Raw genomic sequence first — 11,687 nt, 5'->3', positions numbered from 1 at the left:
CCTTCTGGGTAAATATCTCCGTATGTTAACAAACGCTAATTAAAACCAAAAGCACAGAGGAGCTCTCATGATTCGTGTGTAACAGGAGCACCCCAGGATCCTGTGCTGCTGTAATCTTTCTCCTCCCCCTGGATCTCACCTTTTATTTGGTGTTCCACCTCCCTGACTGATATTTAACCTTGCTCCTGGTGCTCTCTGTTGGAGTTTTGCCATGTATGCAATATTGCCCTGATGGGTGTAGGACTGATGTCTACAGACACCTGGGGGCAACCCCACATGTTTCACTGGTCAAGAGGGAAAATACATTTTGCTGCAGCGTGCCTTGCAGTCATGTAAGTAATTGTGCTCATCATTCAGGAACTTTGTGGGAAGGGACTCTGGAAATACCACTTCTTTTTTGGCCTCCAGGTGACCACCACCTTCTCTGTGGACTGGGATAGCTCTGAGTGGGATTGTTTCTGGGGGACAAAGGCATTATGCTTAAAAAAAAAAAAAAAGTATGAATAGCTGTGATGCTCTATAGATAATAATAAATAAGCACAAGTTTGCCCTTGAGGTGAAGAGAAAGTTTCGGAAGTGGATGTTTAAAATATGTTTGTACAAGGGCTAGAGTATCTCCAGGGCAGGCTGTGCATTGGAACTGTCGGGCTGGTAGTGACGTTTTCAAAGTGATGGATAGGATTTAAGATCTGATTTCTGTACTGCCAACAATGGCAGTTGCACTGTTGTGAAGATGTAGGGATAAATATATTACATGTTCTCAATGCATCATTTCATAGCCAAAATTTTCTGGGGAAAATTCAAGTACACATGCTGTGTTTCCACAGAGACCCTAGCGCTTCACAAAGCGCTCCATACATTGATTAGTGAGCCACCAATGTGCTCTCCTTTACTCAAAAGCCTAAAGATTTATTAATTGTTTTTAAAGTTGTCGTTATTTGCATTTGATAGAGCTGGCTTATGTGTTTGTATTAGAAATAGACCCAAGAGAATTGCAGCAAATTATGATGGCAGTGTAACAGAGGTACATGTGTTCAAATATAACAAGCAGCCTCTCTTCATTTCTCAGTAAGAGCGTGTTCCCGCTGTCTTAAGTCAGTGGCAAAAATCCTGTTGTCTTCTTGTGGGTCAGAAGCAGGTACAAAATACTGTTTCCCCACCCCATCAAGTCAGCCTGATGTTTTTCCAGTAGTAGAAAGGTGGTATATGCAAGAAAATAGGGATGAGTTATAAAGCACCAGTCTAGCAGCTGGGCTGTACGCAAAATGAATGTGATGTAGGTACTCCAAAGAATGGGAAGAGGGAAGGTCCTGCATATACCTCGAAATGCCCCCAAAATGATACTGCTTTAACTTCTGTATGTTTTCTCATTAGTTTTTGCAGCCTCCATGTTACTGAAGTATCTGGCTTGGATAAGTTTATAGAGATTGCTATCTATTACTCCAGGTCTAGCTTTTGCCTCAAGTGGCACTTATGGTGAGCAAATTAGCTCTGAAGCCAAATTTGTTTTGCTGTGATGGCTCTGCAGCAGGTACAGCTTTTGTAAACAGATGCTGCAAGTGAGGTAGGTTTTTTGCATCACTCCAGATCTCTTGAGAACTAAAGTGTTCAGGTAAATAACTGGTTGAGAGACAAAAGAAATACTAGTAACTGAGAAGTATTCTCAGACTGTCTCTTCTTGGAAATCCATTACTTATAATCTCTGTCCCTTTTCGAGAATTTTTGGCTGAAAGTACACCACAGTAATTCCTTTTCTTTATGCTTAGTTGAAATCCATTTCATCCACACCATGTGTAACTCAAGTAGCTAACAAATACTGCACAACCAACTTCTGAATTTTTATATTAATAAACAAGTGTCAGCCAAATCTTCAAAATACATTTTGTTTGTTTGTTTTTAATGCACTTCTTCCAGTGTTTCTGTAGTGTATGTTTCATTTTTGAAAATACTATGAGCCTGATCTACAGCCCTGGCAAAACCCTTAGTATTACGCGGCTCTTCCAGGAGCTGAAAGACCTGCTGAAGATGCACGCTGGCTGGAGCTTCCTTACCCTACCACATGAGTAGCATAGCCCTATTTCTTTTGTCTCGCTAACCTTTCTTCTGTTGCTGAAGGGCTGGCCAATCGCTTTCATCACCTGCTAGTAAATGTTTAGTAATATGGGTGTTCGTTTTCAAATCTCTGTGAAATGCAATGATTTATGAATACTGTATCCTCCTAAAAGGTTCTTGTGAGCTGTTTTTGGCTGGGAAATGGCAGCAGTATATGCAGTGGATGCCTAACTTTTTGGCCTGTTGTATATAGCCTCCCTCCTGTTGTCTGCTCGATGGTTCAGTAGCACGCACACTTATTACTTCCCTGGGTTGATCAAAGCCTCCCAGAAGTGTATTTCACTCTACAGTGTCTCATGTTGCCAGAGACATGAATTCTTCCTATGATATTTTTTCACTGGCGTGGGTCACAGGGCTGTGAACCAGCCCTCTGCCAGGAATCAGTGAAATCTGCGGGTGCATTATTCCACATCCCAACTATACCATTTCCACTCAGGCCTTGATGAACGGCACATGGAGCAGCATTGCTGTAAGGTGGGCTGGGGTCTGACAGTAGGCAGATTGCACCTCTTTTTGGATTCTGTCCAGTTTTGTTGGCCTTGCGTTTCTGGAGGTGAAGGAGCCTACGTGGCCAATCCAGCTGAAACACGTGTTACTGGGTTCTAGCTGTAGTTGCTCTGAAGGCCTGGAAAGCAGCGATGTTGGCAAAGGGGAAGCGTTCACGTCACAGTTGCTGTCAGGCTCGACAAGTCTAAGCACCTAGGAATTAAAAACACACCTACAACCACAGTGGAAGTGCTGCCGAAGTCAAACCGGTGGCGGGTACCATGGCAGCTCCACACACATCACCGCCATCTCTGGTATGGGGGAAGAAGTTGCCCCCAAACTGTGTGTTCTGTATTACTACAAGGTGTTATGCTTGCAGGAAATAAGCAGTCTCCAAGATGCACCATGAGCAGTGCAGCTGCACAGCCTTTGTTACACCTCATCTCAGCGTCAATACTGCATCAATGTTGGAATACTGATGAGGAAACATGCATTATTTCCATTCTGTGACTCTCCAGGTTGTGTGCAAGGTCCTGTTTCAGGATCCTACCTGCTCCTGATCACTTCAGCAGCGACAGTACTGGCATAAGTGATGAAGAAAGGGGATTATTTGAAGCAAATCACCTAAACCTAATCTACAGCCAAAATCTTCTTACTGCGTTGAGCTGTGGCTGATAGAAATGGGCCACAAACACTGATCCAGTGTTCGTCAGCAAAATTTCGGTGGACAAGTGGTAATGGACTTCACCCTAGGCTTGCATCTTAAGCCAATTGCTGTGCAGATAAAAGCAGCCCTTTCAAGCTGTTCCATTGGGTTTTAAAAGCAAAACTGAGAAGGCCTCACTAGGGAACTTGATCTCTTGTAGTGTTTATTCTCACCAACCAAGAGCAGCAATTAATATCTCTTTCAGATGGTGAGAATCTCTTTCAGATGGTGAGAATAAACAGTCTTGTAGACATGCAGAGGAAATGGAAATGACATATGAATTTTAATTAACCTACTTCTCCTCGGCTTTGCTGCATAGTGCCAAAATATAGCGATATGGATCCTTTAGTTATGTACTCCGGCATCTTCCTGGGCTGCTGGCTTTAGTTGAAAGCAGGCGAGTTTCATGTGTGTACCTGAGATCCACGTGTTTCTCGTGAGTTGATTACCAGAAAGGTGCCTGAGCCCTTGGTGCTTCTGCTCCATCTGCATATACCCCGATATTTTGAAGATATCCCTGTTTTTAAACACAACCATGTGATTCAGAGGTCTCTAAATGATATCACTTATTGTGATACCTCTGACCATTGCTCTCATTACAGTCTCAAGAAGTGCTTGGTCTTCTCTGGATGCTTCGTGTGTGTTGATATAAAACAGTATGGCAGAAAATCTGATGTCATCTTGCAGCTGCCGCGCTGTATTTAAAAGGAGAAGGCATTAACCCTTTCTAGCAAAATCTCTCCTGCGAAGGACAAATGTCTTGTCCGAACAGCGTACTCAGCCTAATTATTTACGTCTGTACCTGCTTGCTGGCCCCCGTTTTCACTGGGGTAAACTAGCACTGCTTCATGGAAGTCGGAGAAGCCGTAATTCTCACTGCTGCCAGCAGATAATTTTGACCCTTTTCTTTGGACTATGCTTTATTTTATCAACTTCATGTCCTCCGACATCTGGTACCATAAAAGCGTTCAGCCACAGAGATGGGGTTTCTATAAATATATTCCTCCCGTAAGGAGACTGACAGCATTCAAGTCGCAAAGTGATTTGGAGCTGTGTGGGAGGAGGGAGGCACAAGGTGAGGGGGCAGGCAAGGTGTCTTATTTCCCCTCTCACCTCCTTCATCTCAAGTCCCGGTGTCCTCCAGGATGTGTTTTTAGTGTTAATGGCAAAGGTGCTCTAAAGCGGTGGTAAATGTGGGCCCCAGATGTACTAATTCAGCCTGGGCCAGGCAGGGGAATGCACGCATTATCTCACTCACCGGGCCGTAGCTCCGACAGCTTCAGTTTAGGCTAAATCTCTGCTGCCGTATTTTTGCCCTCGCCCCCATTCACTGGTCTTGGCTGGACGTCCCCCACCCAGTGCTGTGGCACGGGCACAGCCGGACCCTCCTGGCTCTAAACTGGGGAAGCATCGGTGGTTTTTGCAATGGCTCATCTGCCCCCTGAGTGCTCTGAGCTGCCTCTTGGCAGGTCTGACCACAGCTGCTGCAAGGTGGTCAAGGAATGTGTGGACGAGGCATTGTGGGACATGGTTCAATGGGCATGGTGGTGTTGGTTGATGGTTGGACTTGATGATCTTACAGGTCTTTTCCAACCTTAGTGATTCTAATTTCTAATAATCTTTCTAATAAAGGTCAGGGGAGCTGTTAAACAAAACAAGATGGCACACTGGGGTGGGCAGTCAGTCAGCGGTGGTGGATCCTGCCTTTAACCTGCTTTGAAGGTTGTGTAAATCGAAGGAAAAAAACCCCAAACCACTATCCCTTTCCTTATACCCCTTACCATGTAGACAGATGGCCTCAGGGGTGACTAGAGGTACCAAAACGGTCATTGTGTAAAAGGTTTAGATGTATATAACATGTATCACTGTCATAAAGGATGAGGAGGACAGCCTTTCTTTTGTTCCTCAGAATACAGCCCTTGCGATCTGCAGCATGTGCTACTGTACTATTGATTTACTGCTTGATTATAATGACATTTCATAACACAAGTGTTATTAAAGACTTGTTAATCTTGCTTAAGGATCATATTCCTCAAAATGTTTGAGCAAAATGCTTTGCGTTTATCTTTAAGTACGTATTTAAATAAACTCATTTGAGTTTGCTGTATCAAGGTTTTAATTACCAGTTGCTCTCCTCAGCGCAGAGCTTGTGGCTTCTTTCACATTCTTACAGGATTTCTGAAGTTTTACTAAAGCCCTACTACACTTCCAGTATTTCTGTCTCACCCCATCTCTCTCTCTGTCTCTCTCAATCCCACTGCAAAGAGGACAAATACTTTCTGAAGTACGCCTGACTCAAAGCTAAGTGGATTTTGCTGAGGTTTGTAAGGGAGCTATTCTATGGAGGATTAACAGCCGTCCTTGCCAATTAGCACAGAAAACATTTTTCAGCATACGGGACATTGACGAGTGAGGGCTGCGTGCACCGGGCATGTGGTCCTTGTTATTAAACATCTATGTTGTGCCACTGTTTAGTGGTGGCAAGAAGCTTAGAGTCCCGTTGACCAGGGGATTTTGCAAACATAGAGAACGTCCCCAGTCCAGAGCAGGCATTACACGGTATCTTCAGTTGTTCGTACAACAGCAATATCTTCAACAGCATTATCTACTTAATTTTTTGTGTTGTTATTTACTTGACATGTATTAGGGGGGGTTGTTTTTAAATGACAGTACACTCCGAGATGCTTCATGAGGGTATGCAATTATTTCTGCTATTACCATCTGTGAATGCTGATGTGCAGAAGGAGGTGCTGAACTCAGGTTTTCTACCTGTTGTGCCCTAACTGTGAGCAAAAGTGTGTCCTAAAGGCGTTATTCAAAACTCTTTAATCTGAGTAGAAAGACTCCTACAACCTAGTACCATAGGGTTCCCATGAAACACTTGCACTGAGGCCTTGACTGTGTATCTAATCTTTGTAGTTTGACTTAGTTCAAAATCACCTACCACAGCCTTGTAGGTGACCTTTTCTGTTAAATCTAGTCTTATGTTTAGCTTAAGTTTGCAGTGGTCCAGACACAGAGCATGTACCCTTTAACTGGGACTTTGCCATTTTTAAGAGTGATGGAAAGTTTAATTAGAAACCATGAAAATATCTGAAGCCCTTCCTCCCCTTGTAATGTTTGAAATGGGCTTTCTGTCTTTCTTGCAATGTTCACAGTCTTTTCATGCTGGGATCGCATACTTCTTACAGAATATTAGGGAATGTTAAGGAAAAAGTAGTTGATGAAAGGCATCCAGGCATCTCTTATTTTTGCATGGGTCTCTATTTCTGACGATGGTTAAAGAGAAATGATTGGGTTTTTTAGAGTCCTTAGGCAGCTTGTGTGTCTGCTTCCCCTAGAGAGGTGAAAGATGGTGGAAGAACGCAAAACCACCTCATGTCTACCAGGGTGAGAGCCTGCACACCAGCCACCACTGCAGAGCAGCCAACATGCTTTAAGTTTACACCTTTGTGTGGAAAATTTACAAGCTGCTCTGTGGTATCTTGTTTGTTTCCGTCCATAACCTGACTGTGATTTTTTTCTTTTATTTATTTATTATTTTTCATTTTAGTTACAGTGGTGTGAAAACGTATGTTGATTTTTTTGGTCAAGGTGGAGAGGAACCAGTTCTATTAAATCAGAACAAACCAGTTGGCTGCACATACGCAGGATTGCCTGCAACCTGATGTTGGACCAATTTAACCTTCAGCGAAGGATTTCTCAGGCTTCGTTAGGCTGGAGTAGCTTTACGATCAGAGACCCTGAGCTGTCTTAAACCTGCCATAGGCAAGACTGGTTTTGTAGAAGGTGTAGTGATTCTCCTTACACCGCGCCTGACAGTGCCCCTGCGGTGGCTTTCCCTGACTTACGGCAAAACGGCCCAATTAAACTAGGACCAGTTGTGAATAGAAAAGGCTTGGGAAAGACAGGAACCGTGAGGACGGCAAGAGACTATTCATGGCGCTAAAATGAAGTTGAAGCCCTTTGGGTTCGGCAGTAAATTGTGAAGGCAGTGGTCGGTATCGGAGAACCTGCAGGTGTGGGCAAAGGCAACTCGCATCACCATGTTCTGTTATTTACTCTAACTCAACATTCATTTAACAGGGCAGTCAGAATAACCACAGGTGGTTTTTTACTGCTTCTGGGTAGCAAAGGTATGAACATCTGTCATATTTAAGCTAGGGAATTCCTCCTGTTAGCTTGCTGCTGGTGGAAACTTCCCGATGAACGAATTACCCCCTTTGCACACTGGACCTCCAGGGTCTGGAAACCAAACACTCTCTTTTCTCCGAGTTTTTTTCTCTCTCACAGTGCCAACATTGAAATATTTTTTTCCCACCACAGGGTTTTTTTTGATGTTGTTGTTGATGATTGTTTTCATTTTTGGTGTTTTCTTTTATGGCTTTGAGTCAGCTGTCTTAAAAGAGGAAGGTTTGGCCATCTGGTTCTGGGAACAATCAGCATCTAAGAGGCATGGCTGGTTTGCACATCATTCCAGGCCTGGTTAAAATAAACAGAACCATCGTCCTTAGAAAATAAGATGCACCAGATGTAAAACAACCTTGAGCTCTGCGAAGAGAGGGTGAAATTTCTGCAGCAATTGAGAGAGATCTAGGGATTAGCGGAGGGGTGTTATAAAATGAAATTCTAGTTTCAGTTACTTCTGATGCCTTATCTTGAAAGGGGAAGGGTGGAGGAAAAAACCCCAGCTAAGATCCCAAGGGAAAACAGAACCCTGCAATTGCGGGCTCCTCATCAGAGGAGTTTTCTCTTTTATTTTTATAAGAATTTTTTTCCCCAATATGTTGACTCTGTAGGTGTGGTATACAAATCACCCCTCCGACAGGGAACATTCTCTGAGCTGGCCATGAATTGCCATACACAAGAAAGCATAATTAGAGGGAGCCATCAGAAAGACCTGCACAGCCCCTTTCTGCGGGGGCGCAGGGGCAGGAATGCTGCGCTTTCAGCCGGCATTGTTCCCCTCCCCATTCAACTGGAGTGGTAGGCTGTTAAAATTTCCCCCAGTCCCCAGCCTGCTGGTGCTGCTCATTCCTGCTCTATGTGGGGATGTAGTTTTGTTTCTGCTTTCTTTTTTCTCCACCCCTTTTTTTTTTAATTTTGTTTTTTTAAGGTCAACATATCTCCCAGAGTCTCCTGTAAAGCTGCAGGCTTGTGTGCACTTCGTCTTTTTTTTCTTTCTTTCCTTCTTTTTTTCTGCAACAAACTTTAACCCTTCTTTTTACCCTCTCTTTTTCCTTCCAAGTAGCCTTTACCCTGCTTGTGTGAGCAGCTGACAAAGAGAATAAGTAATTTCTTAGCCTTTCAGCGTTGAACTGCTTCTGGTTTTGTGAGTGGCCTTTGCACCTGTTGTGATAAGCAGAGTTCCCTTCATAGCAGCACTGAAAGGGTGGCAAACTCTTCCCCCCCCTTTAAACTTACCCTTTCTTTCAGTGAATACCAATAATTAAGGAAAAGGCTTGAGTCTGCAGTGGATTCTTTAGCCTGACAAAACGTAGTATTTATATAGATTAAAATGAACAAGGAGACCGAGGCACCTTTCTCATCAGCTTGGTGAGAACCGTCTGGAGCAGGCTTGTTGCATGAACAGAACAGAATGACCAGTTCACTTAACTAAATTTGGCTTTAACCCACCCAGTCTTGTCTGTCTTCTTTGTCCCTCCAAACTCTCTTCTTGTGTGAACTTGCCTCATCATGTGCGACAAGACATACAAAATGACATGTGCCATCAAGGAAAAAAAAATCACTGCTATTTAGCATTTTTAAAAAAATGTGCATTTTGATGTGCTCTTTAGTATGTCCCTTCTCTCTTTAATTTGGAAATATTTGTAGCTGTGGAGCTTTATTTGCTGAGGTTTGGTCTGCTGGGGGCTGCACTTATGTGCTTCAGTGCGGGGGGGGGGGGTTCCCCTTCCACCTGTGGTCATAGAATCATATCATGGACTCATAGAATGGTTTGGGTTGGAAGGGACCTTGAAGATCGTCTAATTCCAAGCTTCCTGCCATGGGCAGGGACACCTTCCACTAGACCAGGTTGCTCCAAGCCCCATCCAGCCTGGCCTTGAACACTTCCAGGGTTGGGGCATCCACAACTTCTCTGGGCAACCTGTGCCAGTGCCTCACCACCCTCATGGTGAAGAATTTCTTCCTTATATCTAATCTAAATCTACCCTCTCTCGGTTTAAAGCCATTACCCCTTGTCTTATCACTACATGCCCTTGCAAAAGTCCCTCTCCAGCTTTCTTGTAGGCCCCCTGGTTGGTGTGCCAGCTCCAAGCCAAGGGGACCCGTACCACTTGTGGAAGGGTGACGAGCACCTTCAGTGACCGACCCTCAGCACAGCTCTGAAAAAAGGCACCATGTACCAAAAAAAAGAAGAGTGGAAAGGCTACCCAGCTGCTCACACAATGCAAGAGAAGGCCTTGGCTGCTGTTCAAAGCCACTCTGAGTGAGTGTTTCAATTTAATTCTAAATTAAAAGCAGCCAGTGTTGTATAGCACAGGGAAAAGATTATGTATTAATGCTTTTTCCCCCTGACATAATCCTAATGATCGCACTAAAATAAATAAAAGTTAAGCCTTCTTCCTCTCTTTCCCCCGTTGCTATATTATGCTGTAGCGAGCAGCCAGGCTTTCGTAGGTGAAAAGAAGACGGGAGAGGTCCCAAAACTGCCAGACTGAGAGGGGGATCGTGCTCCGCTTTGACCTTCTCCCTCCTCCTTTGCAGTTGACGTCCTTTGCTTCAGGCCCCTGTTGAAAAATAAGTAAGAGAAGGTGGCCTTTAGCAAAAAGTCCAAGTAAAACTGAAGTTGCTAACAGGAGGAAGCGGAGGGCTGTGAGGTGGTGACTTACTAACATGCATATGGTGAGACACGACGGCTCCTCCAGAAACCCTGGTGTCCGCTTCCGCGGGAGCGGGTCCGTGATACTGTGCTGCGCTCTCGCTGGAAAACATCTGTCTTCTCAAAAGCTGGTGGTGACAAATGATACCTCTCAGGATGCTACGTGGTCATGTTTCAGTGAGACGAGGGGAATTGCCCTCTTTGGTGTAGGGGTAATGAGATTGCAGCAGGCTGCGGAGCTAGGTGCAGCCCCTGCTAGCCTGGCGGGAGGACAGGCAGCGCGCGGTCAGCCCACCTAGTACCCAAAAAGCACCGAAGACACCTATGTGGTGCAAATTCACACTCCAGGTGCGATGCAGTTTAGGTTGCGGAAGTCGGGAGAATCAAAGTCAGAGGCCGGATACCGCAGTGTCGTGGGTTAGTGCTCGCCAAGCGTTTGACTGTACTTTCTTGGTGTGTGCCTACAGCATCCCAAATTCCCACAAACCCCATTCAACATCCCGAGTCCCTCTCCTGATAGCCAGGTAGGAATAGCTCGGCGTGGGGGACCTGCTCAGGCTGGGAGATCCCCGCTGACAGGCAGAGCGCTTGCCGTGTGCCCGGGGTGAGGGATGCTCCTCTTTGCTCTGGCAACCCCGGTGGTGCTTCTGGTGGAGGGTCCTCAGCTGCTCTGAAGCTGGAAGCCCTGGACATCAAGGCATGGGTTAAGAGGACCTGAGCAAGCAGGGAAATGGGGAACACAGTGTTTAAGCTGGTGCTTGGGTTGTGTCCCTCCTGTTCCTCTTGCAGAGTTATAAATAGGGAGAAGAATTTAACTTTGGTGGCTATTTCACAAATTTCTCTTTTCCCCACTCTTCCCCCTTTCCTGATTTGTTGTGACAGGGCTCGACATTGTGTCCTTGTCCATCTGTATACAGATGGACATGCCCTTTCCTCGGTATACAGGAGATCTGGTTGAATTATTTTAATTAGCAAATGCTTTGTTCAAATAGTAGCTGTGGTGGAAACGCCTCTGGATGGGAAGCCCTCCTCATGCCCCCTCTCAAAGACCCAGCCTCTCCCGGGCACCCAGCCCCTGTCCCAAACCACAGCCCCATATAGCTCCCACCCCGCACGTCTGAGCACATCCTCCGTGCTGTCTCCCAGCCCGGCTGGTGGTATTCTTCTGGATAACTGGAATGTACTGAAATACGGATCATGCTGGTAAATCACATAGGAAGGTTACGGCAGAAACAGAATATCGTATTTCCTAGCTCCTGATACTACCCTGTAAGTCGCAAGCTTTCACTCGTTTAAATGTACGTCAGTAGCGATCTTCATGAATTGCTCAGGCATTTTCTGCCTACTGGTCAAGGAGAAATAAGTATTAGTTACCGGCCCTGCAGACACCCGGTTAGAAGCGTTTTCTGTGGGAGAAACTGCCTGCCAGGCCTAAACACAAGGGCAAATCCCGCAAAGACAACCACCTGCGTAGCCATGCTTGGCCGAATGTATGGGAAAGGGGTATCCAGCTGTGCAGCTCTCTTTGGAGGATCTGGG

The sequence above is a fragment of the Gavia stellata genome, chromosome 3, assembly GCF_030936135.1.
Source record: "Gavia stellata isolate bGavSte3 chromosome 3, bGavSte3.hap2, whole genome shotgun sequence".
In the NCBI taxonomy this organism is placed as follows: domain Eukaryota; kingdom Metazoa; phylum Chordata; class Aves; order Gaviiformes; family Gaviidae; genus Gavia; species Gavia stellata.
The sequence above is the reverse complement of the archived record's forward strand: the minus strand, read 5'-3'. Positions refer to the sequence as shown.